We start from the raw sequence: 12,622 nt of genomic DNA on the forward strand, positions 1-12,622 counted from the left end.
TAGAAAAAAGAAAATATTGTTTTTTTTTCCAAATTTCCGCTTTTTTTGCGCTTATATCGCAAAAAATTTAAAACGGAGTCGAGAATAAATAACACCAAAATAAAGCTCTATTTGTGTGAACAAAATGATAAAAATTTCATTTGGGTACAGTGTAGCATGACCGCGCAATTGTCATTTTGAAAGCGCTAGAGCGATGAAAGCTGAAAATTGGGCTGGGAAGGAAGGGGGCGAAAGTGCCCTGTATTGAAGTGGTTATTAAAATATTAATTAACTCAAAAACTTCTAACAATCCGCTTGTAGTCGCTGTAGTTCTCTCCTCGGGACTGCAATAGGTAAGGTTCTAAAATAATAAAGTAGCCTGAGAAGAAATGTCATCTTCATAGAATTGATTTTACCGAACCAAGATAAGGGATAGTCTGCCCACCTCTGTACACATCCCTTGTCATAGAAATAAGGGATGACAGGTCCTCTTTATGGAGAGATCTGGGGTCTATAACACTCCAGATCTCTCCTCTATACCTTTGAAAGCAAAAGATCAAAAAATATGTATATATATGTATATATATATATATATATATATATATATATATATATATATATATATATATATATATATTTACTTCGGCCCTAGACCAGAGGTGACATCATGATGTCGCTCTGGTACTCCTACATCAGTGATGGTGAACCTCAGCACCCCAGATGTTTTGGAACTACATTTCCCATGATGCTCACCTACACTGCAGAGTGCATGAGCATCATGGGAAATGTAGTTCCAAAACATCTGGGGGTGCCAAGGTTCGCCATCATTGTCCTATATCATAAAGGTGATCAGAAACAATCTGGTCTCTCCTCATCTCTATGGCCAGCCGTGCGAACCGGGCTTGTTGGTAAGAACGGTAAGCCCGAGAAACACCAGCGAGCATTAAAGGGGGGGGGAGGGGCTTCCACTGCTTCATAAAGCAGTCCAGCAGCTAATTAGCTGATTAGACTGCTTTCATGAGAAAGAAAATCACTGGCTAAGCAAACAAAAATCAGGGTTATGGCTTTAACCATAATCTCGGAAAATCACTTCAAAGCCGCAACGTATATATACGTATTGCGGTCGGAAAGTGGATTTATTCTTGGCCAATATCTTAGCTTGGTTGAGCTCAGAGGAACTTGTGGAGCTCAGAGGAACTTCAGCCCTATCTCCCTTGATAGGACTGAAAATTAAATTATGTATAAGGATATACAGTGTATATATACAAGGAAATGTTTCTTAGTGCTGAAGTTTCTCTGAGCTCCACAAGGTGGTGATCTCACTTCTACCCAGACAGGAAGTCTCTATGGAAGGCAGGAAGTGATGTCAGGTACAGACAGGAAGTGATGTCAGGTATAAATAGTAAGTTGCAGGCGAGAGGTGAGACGGGAAGAAGTAGAGAGGAGATGTTGCTGAAAGTGGCAGCAGAGGAGGTAATAAGACCTTATTTTCTATTTACACCCAGTAACCCCCCCCCATCATGTCCGTCCTCTTCCTCCATAGTCACTGTGACGTCTTTTATCTCCAGCAGATGATGATACGCACATATATAGTGTGGAAACCTAGATTAACCCCTTCAGGGGCAGAACATTTCCCCACTTACAGGTCAGGAACATTTTCTAATCTGGTGGATGATACAATTTTTATTGAGGACTGGGTTTTATATAAGGGTAGATTTGAATATGTATACCTTTATTTTTATTACATTAGTATCAATATTACCCTTCAAAGGTAACCCTGAAATGAATAAAGAATTGTCCTATTATTCCTTGTCTGCAGATCTAAAACAAGGATCTCTCCAAGGACGTCATGATGGACAATCAGCCGCCCCTCACATCACCGGGTAAGAGGAGACTTTATTGTAAAGGAGAGAGCAGTACGGAGGCTCCACCTAGATCCCCCATCATCTGATAAACACATAGAAACAATGTATTCAGTCAGTGTGTGTGTTTCCTACAGATGGATCCAGTAATGGGAACCCACCAGAGAGATGTCCCCGTCCTCTGTATTCCCGGGATTCCACACAAGAAGGTCACACCATCCCCCATCATCATCAGGTAGGTGGAGTTGAGGGTCGGGAACATAAAGTGATTGAACACTCTGACATGTGGAGATGATGTTTGGACTCTACAAGATGATATTTTCTATGTGATCTCACATCATAAATACTTCTATGTTACAGATGTTATTTTCTGCCATTCTCTTGGTTTAGGGTGAAGATCTGATGAAGATGAAAGTTGAGGGTGAAGTATAAGAGACGTATGTGAGGGATGATCAGCAATATACGGAGGAGGCTGGAATGACGAGGACATTCATAGAGGAGGACACTCCTACAGAGATCAGCACAGGTGACCCATCATATATTCTTCTCTTATCTCTGCTCTGTTACTGCTCACTGATTGGTCCAGAGTAGGGCGGGAGCTGAGTGATATCACCCAATAATAGGTTGATAATGGTCCCCTCCCTGTACTGATACCCTATTTGGGGGTCAGCTGGCAGTATTAGGTTGTGGGTCACTCCTAGTTACAGTAGCACAGATATGATAACACAGATTGAGACTTTCTTAGGTTGGACCTCTTCTTCTAGCAGACTTATAGCTAAATGTTCCCATAAAAACCTATTACCAGTCTTGTTGGAATAACAAGTAAGGAGTAACAGAGACTGAAACCCTTCTCTTTCCAGGAGTAAATCCTGCTGGAAGCTCCCTCCAGTGCTGCATATCACCAGAAGCCTAGGCCTATGGTCACTTGTTCTATGGTAAAGGGTCTACAAGTCAGGACTTTGACCCTCTTGTCTACCAGAGGTCACATGACCCAGTGCCTAGGCTTGTGGTTGTGTGAAGAGCATGGACCTCCCAGCCCCCATTGGTTCCTGCTCTTCTGACAAGGCTGTGTAAATGTAGAAGTGATCTGGGAGGAGGACCAAAGGCCCTTTGACTGAAGAGGGGGGAAAAGTCCCGGCTGGTTGGGACCTCCACAGAGAACATCTCCTCACTCATATCTACCTGATCCAGATGGGATCTTGATGGAAGTGAACTAACCCTCTCATATCTATTGATGATGTTTTTATATTTTTCCAGGACACGCCATGGAGAAACCCTCAAAGGATCTTCTCACTTTATCTCCAGGTTGTAAAATGGAAGATGAGGACATCACAGGAGATTGTGGAGGAGAAAAGACAATGATCTCCACTATGGATGGTGGACTTCACAGTGTGGATAGACCATGGAATCCCTCCAACTCTGAGCAACCTCGTACTGTGGGGGATGGGGCCGGGATTCAGGGGGAGGAGACATTTCCCTGTCCTGAATGTGGGGAAAGTTTTAGCTCTGGTTTAGGTCTTTTAATACATCAGAGATCTCACAGGGAGGATGAACTTCATTCCTGTTCTGAGTGTGGGAAATATTTTGTATATACATCACATTTGGTCAGACATCAGAGATCTCACACGGGTGAGAAGCAGTATTCCTGCTCTGAGTGCGGGAAATGTTTTTCAAATAAATCGGGACTTCTTGCACATAATAGATATCACACAGGAGAGAAGCCGTATTCCTGCCTTGAGTGTGGGAAACATTTCCTAGTTAAGGTCAGGCTTTCCAAATATCAGAGACTGCACACAGGAGAGAAGCCGTATGTCTGTCCCGAGTGCGGAAAACATTATAGGCAGAAAATGCAACTTATTAGACATCAAAAATCTCACGCAGGGGAGAAGTCGTATCCCTGCCCTGAGAGCGGGAAATATTTTCCACAGAAATCAGAGCTTATACATCAAAGATCTCACACGGGGGAGAAGCCTTATCCACGTTCTGAGTGCGAGAAACGTTTTTCACAAAAGTGCAGTCTTAATGTACATCAGAGGTCTCACACAGGCGAGAAGCCGTATTGCTGCCCTGATTGTGGAAAAAGTTTTTCATTGAAGTCTGATGTTACCAAACATCAGATATGCCACACACGGAAACCGCTGTTTCCTTGCTCTGAGTGTGGGAAATGTTATCTCCGGAAATCAACACTTGTCAAACATCAAAAATCTCACACAGGGAAGAAGCCGTATTCCTGCCCTGAGTGCGGGAAATGTTTTTCACAGAAGTCTTGCCTTACCAGACATCAAAGAATCCACACAACCCTCGAGGTGTATTAGTATCCCGAGTGCAGGAAATGTCTTCTATATGGATCATATTTTGCTGTACATCAGAGATCTCACACTGGGAAGAAGCTCACCTTGATCTACACCTCAGGAAACACGTGGCTGAGCGCTCCTCTGATCTTTATCATGGAAGAAACTCTTTATAAGGAAATCAGAGATCACTGAAGACTTCAAAGTTCTGTCTGTCTTACTTTGCAAGGAGAGAGAAGGAGGGGGTGTCACTGCCGGTTGGGTCCCTCTAGGAGAGAGAAGGAGGGGGGTCAGTGCCGGTTGGGTCCCTCTAGGAGAGAGAAGGAGGGGGTGTCACTGCTGGTTGGGTCCCTCTAGGAGAGAGAAGGAGGGGGTGTCACTGCTGGTTGGGTTCCTCTAGGAGAGAGAAGGAGGAGGTGTCACTGCCGGTTGGGTCCCTCTAGGAGAGAGAAGGAGGGGGTGTCACTGCTGGTTGGGTCCCTCTAGGAGAGAGAAGGAGGGGGTGTCACTGCCGGTTGGGTCCCTCTAGGAAAGAGAAGGAGGGGGTGTCACTGCTGGTTGGGTCCCTCTAGGAGAGAGAAGGAGGGGGTGTCACTGCCGGTTGGGTACCTCTAGGAGAGAGAAGGAGGGGGTGTCACTGCTGGTTGGGTCCCTCTAGGAGAGAGAAGGAGGGGGTGTCACTGCCGGTCGGGTCCCTCTAGGAGAGAGGAGGGGGTGTCACTGCTGGTTGGGTCCCTCTAGGAGAGAGAAGGAGGGGGTGTCGCTGCCGGTTGGGTTCCTCTAGGTGAAAGAAGGAGGGGGTGTCACTGCCGGTTGGGTCCCTCTAGGAGAGAGAAGGAGGGGGTATCGCTGCCGGTTGGGTTCCTCTAGGTGAAAGAAGGAGGGGGTGTCACTGCCTGTTGGGTCCCTCTAGGAGAGAGAAGGAGGGGGTGTCACTGCTGGTTGGGTCCCTCTAGGAGAGAGAAGGAGGGGGTGTCACTGCTGGTTGGGTCCCTCTAGGAGAGAGAAGGAGGGGGTGTCACTGCTGGTTGGGTCCCTCTAGGAGAGAGAAGGAGGGGGGCGTCACTGCTGGTTGGGTCCCTCTAGTAGAGAGAAGGAGGGGGTGTCGCTGCCGGTTGGGTCCCTCTATGAGAGAGAAGGAGGGGGTGTCACTACTGGTTGGGTCCCTCTAGGAGAGAGAAGGAGGGGGTGTCACTGCTGGTTGGGTCCCTCTAGGAGAGAGAAGGAGGGGTTGTCACTGCCGGTTGGGTCCCTCTAGGAGAGAGAAGGAGGGGGTGTCGCTGCCGGTTGGGTTCCTCTAGGTGAAAGAAGGAGGGGGTGTCACTGCCGGTTGGGTCCCTCTAGGAGAGAGAAGGAGGGGTTGTCACTGCCGGTTGGGTCCCTCTAGGAGAGAGAAGGAGGGGTTGTCACTGCCGGTTGGGTCCCTCTAGGAGAGAGTGTCGCTGCCGGTTGGGTTCCTCTAGGTGAAAGAAGGAGGGGGTGTCACTGCCGGTTGGGTCCCTCTAGGAGAGAGAAGGAGGAGGTGTCACTGCTGGTTGGGTCCCTCTAGGAGAGAGAAGGAGGGGGCGTCACTGCTGGTTGGGTCCCTCTAGGAGAGAGAAGGAGGGGGTGTCACTGCTGGTTGGGTCCCTCTAGGAGAGAGAAGGAGGGGGTGTCGCTGCTGGTTGGGTCCCTCTAAGAGAGAGAAGGAGGGGGTGTCACTGCCGGTTGGGTCCCTCTAGGAGAGAGAAGGAGGGGGTGTCGCTGCTGGTTGGGTCCCTCTAGGAGAGAGAAGGAGGGGGTGTCACTGCCGGTTGGGTCCCTCTAGGAGAGAGAAGGAGGGGGTGTTGTTGCTGGTTGGGTCCCTCTAGGATAGAGAAGGAGGGGGTGTCACTGCCGGTTGGGTCCCTCTAGGAGAGAGAAGGAGGGGGGGTCACTGCCAGTTGGGTCCATCTAGGAGAGAGAAGGGGGTGTCACTGCTAGTTGATTCCCTTTAGCTGTGTAGTCTGATCTCCCCTGATCATCAGTAGAAGCTTCAGAAGAAAGACATCATGGCGAGAGAGGAGCTTGATATTGCTTGTAGATGAATAGAAGGGGAGATGAGATTACAGGACGGGACTGGCCATTTCAGTGCAGTAGTTATCATCCTTCAGAGGCAGATTAATTTGCTTGGAGAGAGACACCTACTGGCAGGCAGTGGAAAATGTGAAATTTCCAGATGCAATATTTCATGTTTAGATGATGAAAATACAAATATATTAAAACATATTTTTTAGTATGAAACACATGAAGATTAAATATTTTCCTAAACTCATGATATTTGTAAGTTGATTGATAAAAGTCGGCCTTCAGATTTGTATGATGAAATGTTCTTCTCTTTCCCTTTATTCCTTTTTATAACATTACAAGTAAGGCCCATCCTGTAGGTTTTAGTTTTAGTCTTAATCTTGTGTCTTAGTTGTTTGTTTTTACCGGTTTGTACTTGTTGGAACAGCCGACTATGATATGTCCTTCAGTTCATAGACCCATCTATCATTACACCCAAAATTCCTCCTCCGCGCCATCACCAACTCCAACCACTGGGTCATCTTTCTTCCTCACTTTCACATCACATCTAACATAGAGAAACCTCCATCTTTTCTATGTCCCTCTAAACAAGAGGATCGGCATGAATACAAACAGCCCAGTCTTGTGAAAAGTCAAGACGTGTTTCTGGAACACAACCACATCTCCAACCACAAGATCATCTTTCTTCCTCACTTTCACATCTAACATAGAGAAACCCCCCTCCATCTTTTCTATGTCCCGTGTCCATCTAAATAAGATCAGCATGAATACAAACTGCCCAGTCTCGTGAGGCGTCAAGCCGTGTTTCTGGAACACCAACTAAGTTCTCAGATCTGTGTGATGAAATGTTCTTCTCTTTTCCTTTTTCTAAGGCCGCAAACACACGCGCGGACTGTTCGCCCAACCTTGTTCGGCAAACAGTTTCATCAAACAGTCCGCTCAAAATTTGCATGAGCGGACTTGCCCACACACGAGCGGACTGTTTGACGAACAAGGTTGGGCAAACAGTTCGCTCAACTTTTGAAATGAACGGACTCGCCCACGTAAGGAGGCAAATCCGCCCATTTCAAGCGCGTGTACAGGTAGGCGGGGCCCGCGAAGGAGACGTCGCGGGCTCCGCCGCCTGGAATGGACTTAAAGGGGAACCCCAACGCCGAAAAAAATCGGCGTGGGGGTTCCCCCCAAGTCCACACCAGACCCTTGTCCGAGCACGCTACCCGGCCGGCCAGGAAAGGGGGGCGAGCGCGCCCCCCCTCCTGAGCCGTACCAGGCCGTGTGCCCTCAACATGGGGGGGTGCCTTGGGGAAGGGGGGGCCGCGCGGCCCCCCCACCCCAAAGCACCTTGTCCCCATGTTGATGAGGACAAGGGCCTCTTCCCGACAACCCTGGCCGTTGGTTGTCGGGGTCTGCGGGCGGGGGGCTTATCGGAATCCGGGAGCCCCCTTTAAGAAGGGGGCCCCCGGATACCGGCCCCCCACCCTATGTGAATGAGTATGGGGTACAATGTACCCCTACCCATTCACCTGTGAAATAACGTACAAAAAAAAACACAACACAGGGGAAAAAATATTTTATTGCACAGCTCCGGGGGTCTTCCGTCTTCGGGGGTCTTCTCGCCGGACTCCTCCGCTATGTGTGTGTAGCTCTTTTGCTAGCGGAGGAGTCCGGCTTTCTTCCTCCCCGCCGCCGGCCTCTTCTCCCGACTTCGGGGGTCTTGTCCCCCTCTTCGGTTCTTCTGCCGGGCCACCGCGCCTGGTCCGGTGGCCCGGTCTTCTGTCGCCGTCTTCCGTTCTTCTGTCGCCGCCTTCGGTTCTTCTGCCGGGCCACCGCGCCTTCTTGTAGCTCTTTTACAGGCGGTGGCCCGGTCTTCTGTCGCCGCTGTCGCCGCCGACTTCCGTTCGTGTTCTTCTTCTTGTTCTTCTCCTGGAGATGTTGACACGTCGCTCCCTCCGGCCGGAATGCCAGAGCCGCCCTGCGCTGTCACTTATATAGTGACAATGGGGCGGGGTCACATGGTATATGTCACATGGGTTGGTCACATGGTGACCCCGCCCCCTTACGATGTCATAGTCCCCATGTGACATCAACCCATGTGACCAACCCATGTGACATATACCATGTGACACCGCCCCATTGTCACTATATAAGTGACCGCAGAGCGCGTCCCTGGCATTCCGGCCGGAGAGCTCGTCGAGTCAACATCTCCAGGAGAAGAAGAAGAAGAACAAGAAGAAGAACGGAAGGCGACAGCGGCGACAGAAGACCGGGCCACCGCCTGTAAAAGAGCTACAAGAAGGCGCGGTGGCCCGGCAGAAGAACCGAAGGCGGCGACAGAAGAACGGAAGACGGCGACAGAAGACCGGGCCACCGGACCAGGCGCGGTGGCCCGGCAGAAGAACCGAAGAGGGGGACAAGACCCCCGAAGTCGGGAGAAGAGGCCGGCGGCGGGGAGGAAGAAAGCCGGACTCCTCCGCTAGCAAAAGAGCTACACACACATAGCGGAGGAGTCCGGCGAGAAGACCCCCGAAGACGGAAGACCCCCGGAGCTGTGCAATAAAATATTTTTTCCCCTGTGTTGTGTTTTTTTTTGTACTTTATTTCACAGGTGAATGGGTAGGGGTACATTGTACCCCATACTCATTCACATAGGGTGGGGGGCCGGTATCCGGGGGCCCCCTTCTTAAAGGGGGCTCCCGGATTCCGATAAGCCCCCCGCCCGCAGACCCCGACAACCAACGGCCAGGGTTGTCGGGAAGAGGCCCTTGTCCTCATCAACATGGGGACAAGGTGCTTTGGGGTGGGGGGGCCGCGCGGCCCCCCCTTCCCCAAGGCACCCCCCCATGTTGAGGGCACGCGGCCTGGTACGGCTCAGGAGGGGGGGCGCGCTCGCTCGCCCCCCTTTCCTGGCCGGCCGGGTAGCGTGCTCGGACAAGGGTCTGGTGTGGACTTGGGGGGAACCATTTTTTTTCGGCGTTGGGGTTCCCCTTTAAGCCCATTCCAGGCGGCGGAGCCCGCGACGTCTCCTTCGCGGGCCCCGCCTACCTGTACACGCGCTCGAAATGGGCGGACTTTCCGAGCGGGAACAGTCCGCTCATTTCAAAAGTACAGCGGACAGGCCCACACACGGGCGGACTGTTCGCTCAAACACAGTTTCAGCGGACAGTTTTTCGGAATTTCCGAAAGACTTTGTCCGTCCAACTGTCCGCTGAAACTGTCCGCTGAAAGCCCACACACGAGCGGACTGTCCGCCCAAACACTGTTCAGCGGACAAGGTTGGGCGAACAGTCCGCCCGTGTGTACGCGGCCTAACACTACAAGTAAGGCCCAACCTGTAGGTTTTAGTTTTAGTCTTAATCTTGTGTCTTAGTAGTTTGGTTTGTACTTGTTGGAACAGCCGACTCTCCACCTTCTCATAAATCTCAGGACGCCTGTAGTAAACTCCAATGATAAGTCCATCAGTTCATAGACCCATCTATCATTCCACCTGTAATTCCTCCTCTGTGCCATCACCACCTCCAACCACAAGATCATCTTTCTTCCTCACTTACACATTACATCTAACGTACAAAACCACCCCTCCATCTTTTCTATGTCCCTCTAAAGAAGAGGATCGGCATGAATACAAACAGCCCAGTCTTGTGAAAAGTAAAGCCGCGTTTCTGGAACACGACCACATCTCCAACCACAAGATCATCTTTCTTCCTCGCTTTCACATTTATCATAGAGAAACCCCACTCCATCTTTTCTATGGACTGTGTCCCTCTAAATAAGAGGATCAGCATGAATACAAATAGCCCAGTCAAGCTATGTTTCTGGAACACCAACTAAGTTCTCAGATCTGCATGATGAAATATTCTTCTCTTTTCCTTTTTCTAATACTACAAGTAAGGCCCATTCTGTAGGATTTAGTCTTAATCTTGTGTCTTAGTAGGTTGGTTTTACCAGCTTGTACATTTTGGAACAACCGACTCTCCCCCTTCTCATAAATCTCAGGAAGTCTGTAGTAGACTCTGTGAAGAGTCAGCCTGGGGCAGGGTCAAGAGGGGGTTACTTGTAGGTACTTCCCCTACAGCCCTGATTATTAACCAGGTGAACAGAGAGAGGGTGGTTGTTGGTGGTGTCCAGAGGAAAAAGACCTATGTGCAGCCCGGATCTCAGAGAAAACTAGGCTTGTCTATCCTAATTGGTGAGCTTTCCCTTTTGTGTTTTGATAGAACTGTGTGGCAGATGCCTGTTTACTCCTCTGAATCCAATCAATTGGTGGAGGATGCGGGCAGTGTGAAGGGGCAGGTCAGTTCCATGTCCTGGATCAAATCTGCACAGGCCATAAAAATATCAGAAAACACAACAGAGGGACTGATTAAGCAGTTAGCACTGGCTAATAGTTGCTGATGATCAACAAGAAACAGACCACCTGCTGATTGAAGGCAGTGACCCAGCAACAGTTTGGAGATGACTTTGGAGAAGGGCTTTTTGAGTCAGATTGGGTGGAGGTGCTGGTCCTTTTTCCGACTGCAGATCCCCAGCTGGCATGCTGTGACTTGGCCTCAGAATCAGCTCGGAAGCATAAGCTGCTGAAGTCAGAAATACTAGACAGTCTTACTGTCACGTACCTAGTAGGCGAGCCCGGAATGCAGGGAGCGGCCCCTCGTATCCCCTGGCTCAAGAATCCTTGGAGGTGGTAACAGGGATTCAAAAGTTCAGAGGGCACAAGTGCCTGGCAGGTAGAGGCAGGTCCGGATAGTCAGCAGCACACAGACAGCAGGTAGATAAGGCTGATGACAATCGGCTGGTGATGGCAGGCAGAGGCGGCTCTTTAATTAGGCAAATTAGGCGATTGCCTTAGGCCTCGCCCACAGGAAGGGCCTCGCCATCGAGCGATTGCCTAATTTGTCTCTGAGGTGTTGTGCTGCACTGTCTGCTGCTGTGTGGAGTGTCTCTCAAACGGCGGGGTGAGCGAGCGGCGGGCGCGCTGCACACAGCTGCAGACAGAGTGAGCTCCGCGGCGGTGGATGAGGGGGGTGATAAGAGTATGTCCGACTGTCTAATATGCATGGCTTAGGCTGCCTGTGTGTCCAATAGCAGCAGCGCTGTCCTCCGAGTCCTAGCCCTTCCTTCCCCTAACGGCGGCCCCATTGCATGCCGGGAATTGTAGTTCTCCCACAGAGCACAGGCACATAGACTTTAACATGGCCGTCTGGTGCCTGTGCTCTGCAGAGACTACAACTCCCAGATTGCACTGCAGGGCAGAGCTAGAACATCATGTGTTGCTTCTCCAACTGAGTCCTGCTGCCTTTACCAATTTGTCACCAAGGCGAGGAGCAGGATCATCAGGTACAGTTTATATATAGGTTTTTCATATATATATATATATATATATATATATATATATATATATATATATGAAAAACCTAACAACAATGCACCCCCACCAAATCTAAGAGTCCAAAGGCCATATTAACTCTGCATTGACAAGACAGTTTTATTTTCACACATTCTAAAAATAACTTTTCATCTGCTTTACTGAGGATGCTTTACAGTGGCTGTGTTTGATGGCATGGTGGCTGCAATTGATGGCACAGTGGCTGGGTTTAATGGCACAGTGGCTGCAATTATTGAGCACAGTGGCTGCGTTTGATGGCACAGTGGCTGCATTTGATGGGCACGGTGGCTGTGTTTGATGGCACAGTGGCTGCGTTTGATGGCACAGTGGCTGAGTTTGATGGGCACAGTGGCTGCGTTTGATGGCACAGTGGCTGCGTTTGATGGGCACAGTGGCTGCGTTTGCTGGCACAGTGGCTGCATTTGATGGCGCAGTGACTGCATTTGATGGGCACAGTGGCTGAGTTTGATGGCACGGTGGCTGCAATTGATGGCACAGTGGCTGCATTTGATGGGCACAGTGGCTGAGTTTGATGACACGGTGGCTGCATTTGATGGGCACGGTGGCTGTGTTTGATGGCACAGTGGCTGCAATTGATGGGCACAGTGGCTGCGTTTGATGGCACAGTGGCGGCGTTTGATGGCACAGTGGCTGCGTTTGATGGCGCAATGACTGCATTTGATGGGTACAGTGGCTGAGTTTGATGGCACGGTGGCTGCAATTGATGGGCACAGTGGCTGAGTTTGATGGCACGGTGGCTGCAATTGATGGGCACAGTGGCTGAGTTTGATGGCACGGTGGCTGCAATTGATGGGCACGGTGGCTGCAATTTATGGGCACAGTGGCTGCATTTGATGGGCACGGTGGCTGTGTTTGATGGCACAGTGGCTGCGTTTGATGGCACAGTGGCTGCATTTGATGGCACAGTGGCTGCGTTTGATGGGCACAGTGGCTACGTTTGATGGCGCAGTGACTGCATTTGATGGGCACAGTGGCTGAGTTTGATGGCACGGTGGCTGCAATTGATGGCGCAGTGGCTGCATTTGATGGGCACGGTGGCT

The 12,622-nt window shown here is 50.1% G+C and overlaps 1 long non-coding RNA gene across 1 annotated transcript; it reads left to right on the forward strand.

Moving 5' to 3' along the window:
• Window positions 1-1,738: 1,738 nt before the first annotated feature.
• On the forward strand, window positions 1,739-2,442 carry LOC143956150 (uncharacterized). Its single transcript, XR_013269850.1, has 3 exons — window positions 1,739-1,862; window positions 1,979-2,076; window positions 2,232-2,442. It is a non-coding gene; the product is annotated as an uncharacterized LOC143956150 (long non-coding RNA).
• Window positions 2,443-12,622: the final 10,180 nt, after the last annotated feature.

This window comes from Lithobates pipiens, unplaced genomic scaffold, assembly GCF_037356315.1.
Source record: "Lithobates pipiens isolate NorthernLeopardFrog02 unplaced genomic scaffold, aLitPip1_a1.2 Scaffold_35, whole genome shotgun sequence".
Classification (NCBI taxonomy): Eukaryota; Metazoa; Chordata; class Amphibia; order Anura; family Ranidae; genus Lithobates; species Lithobates pipiens.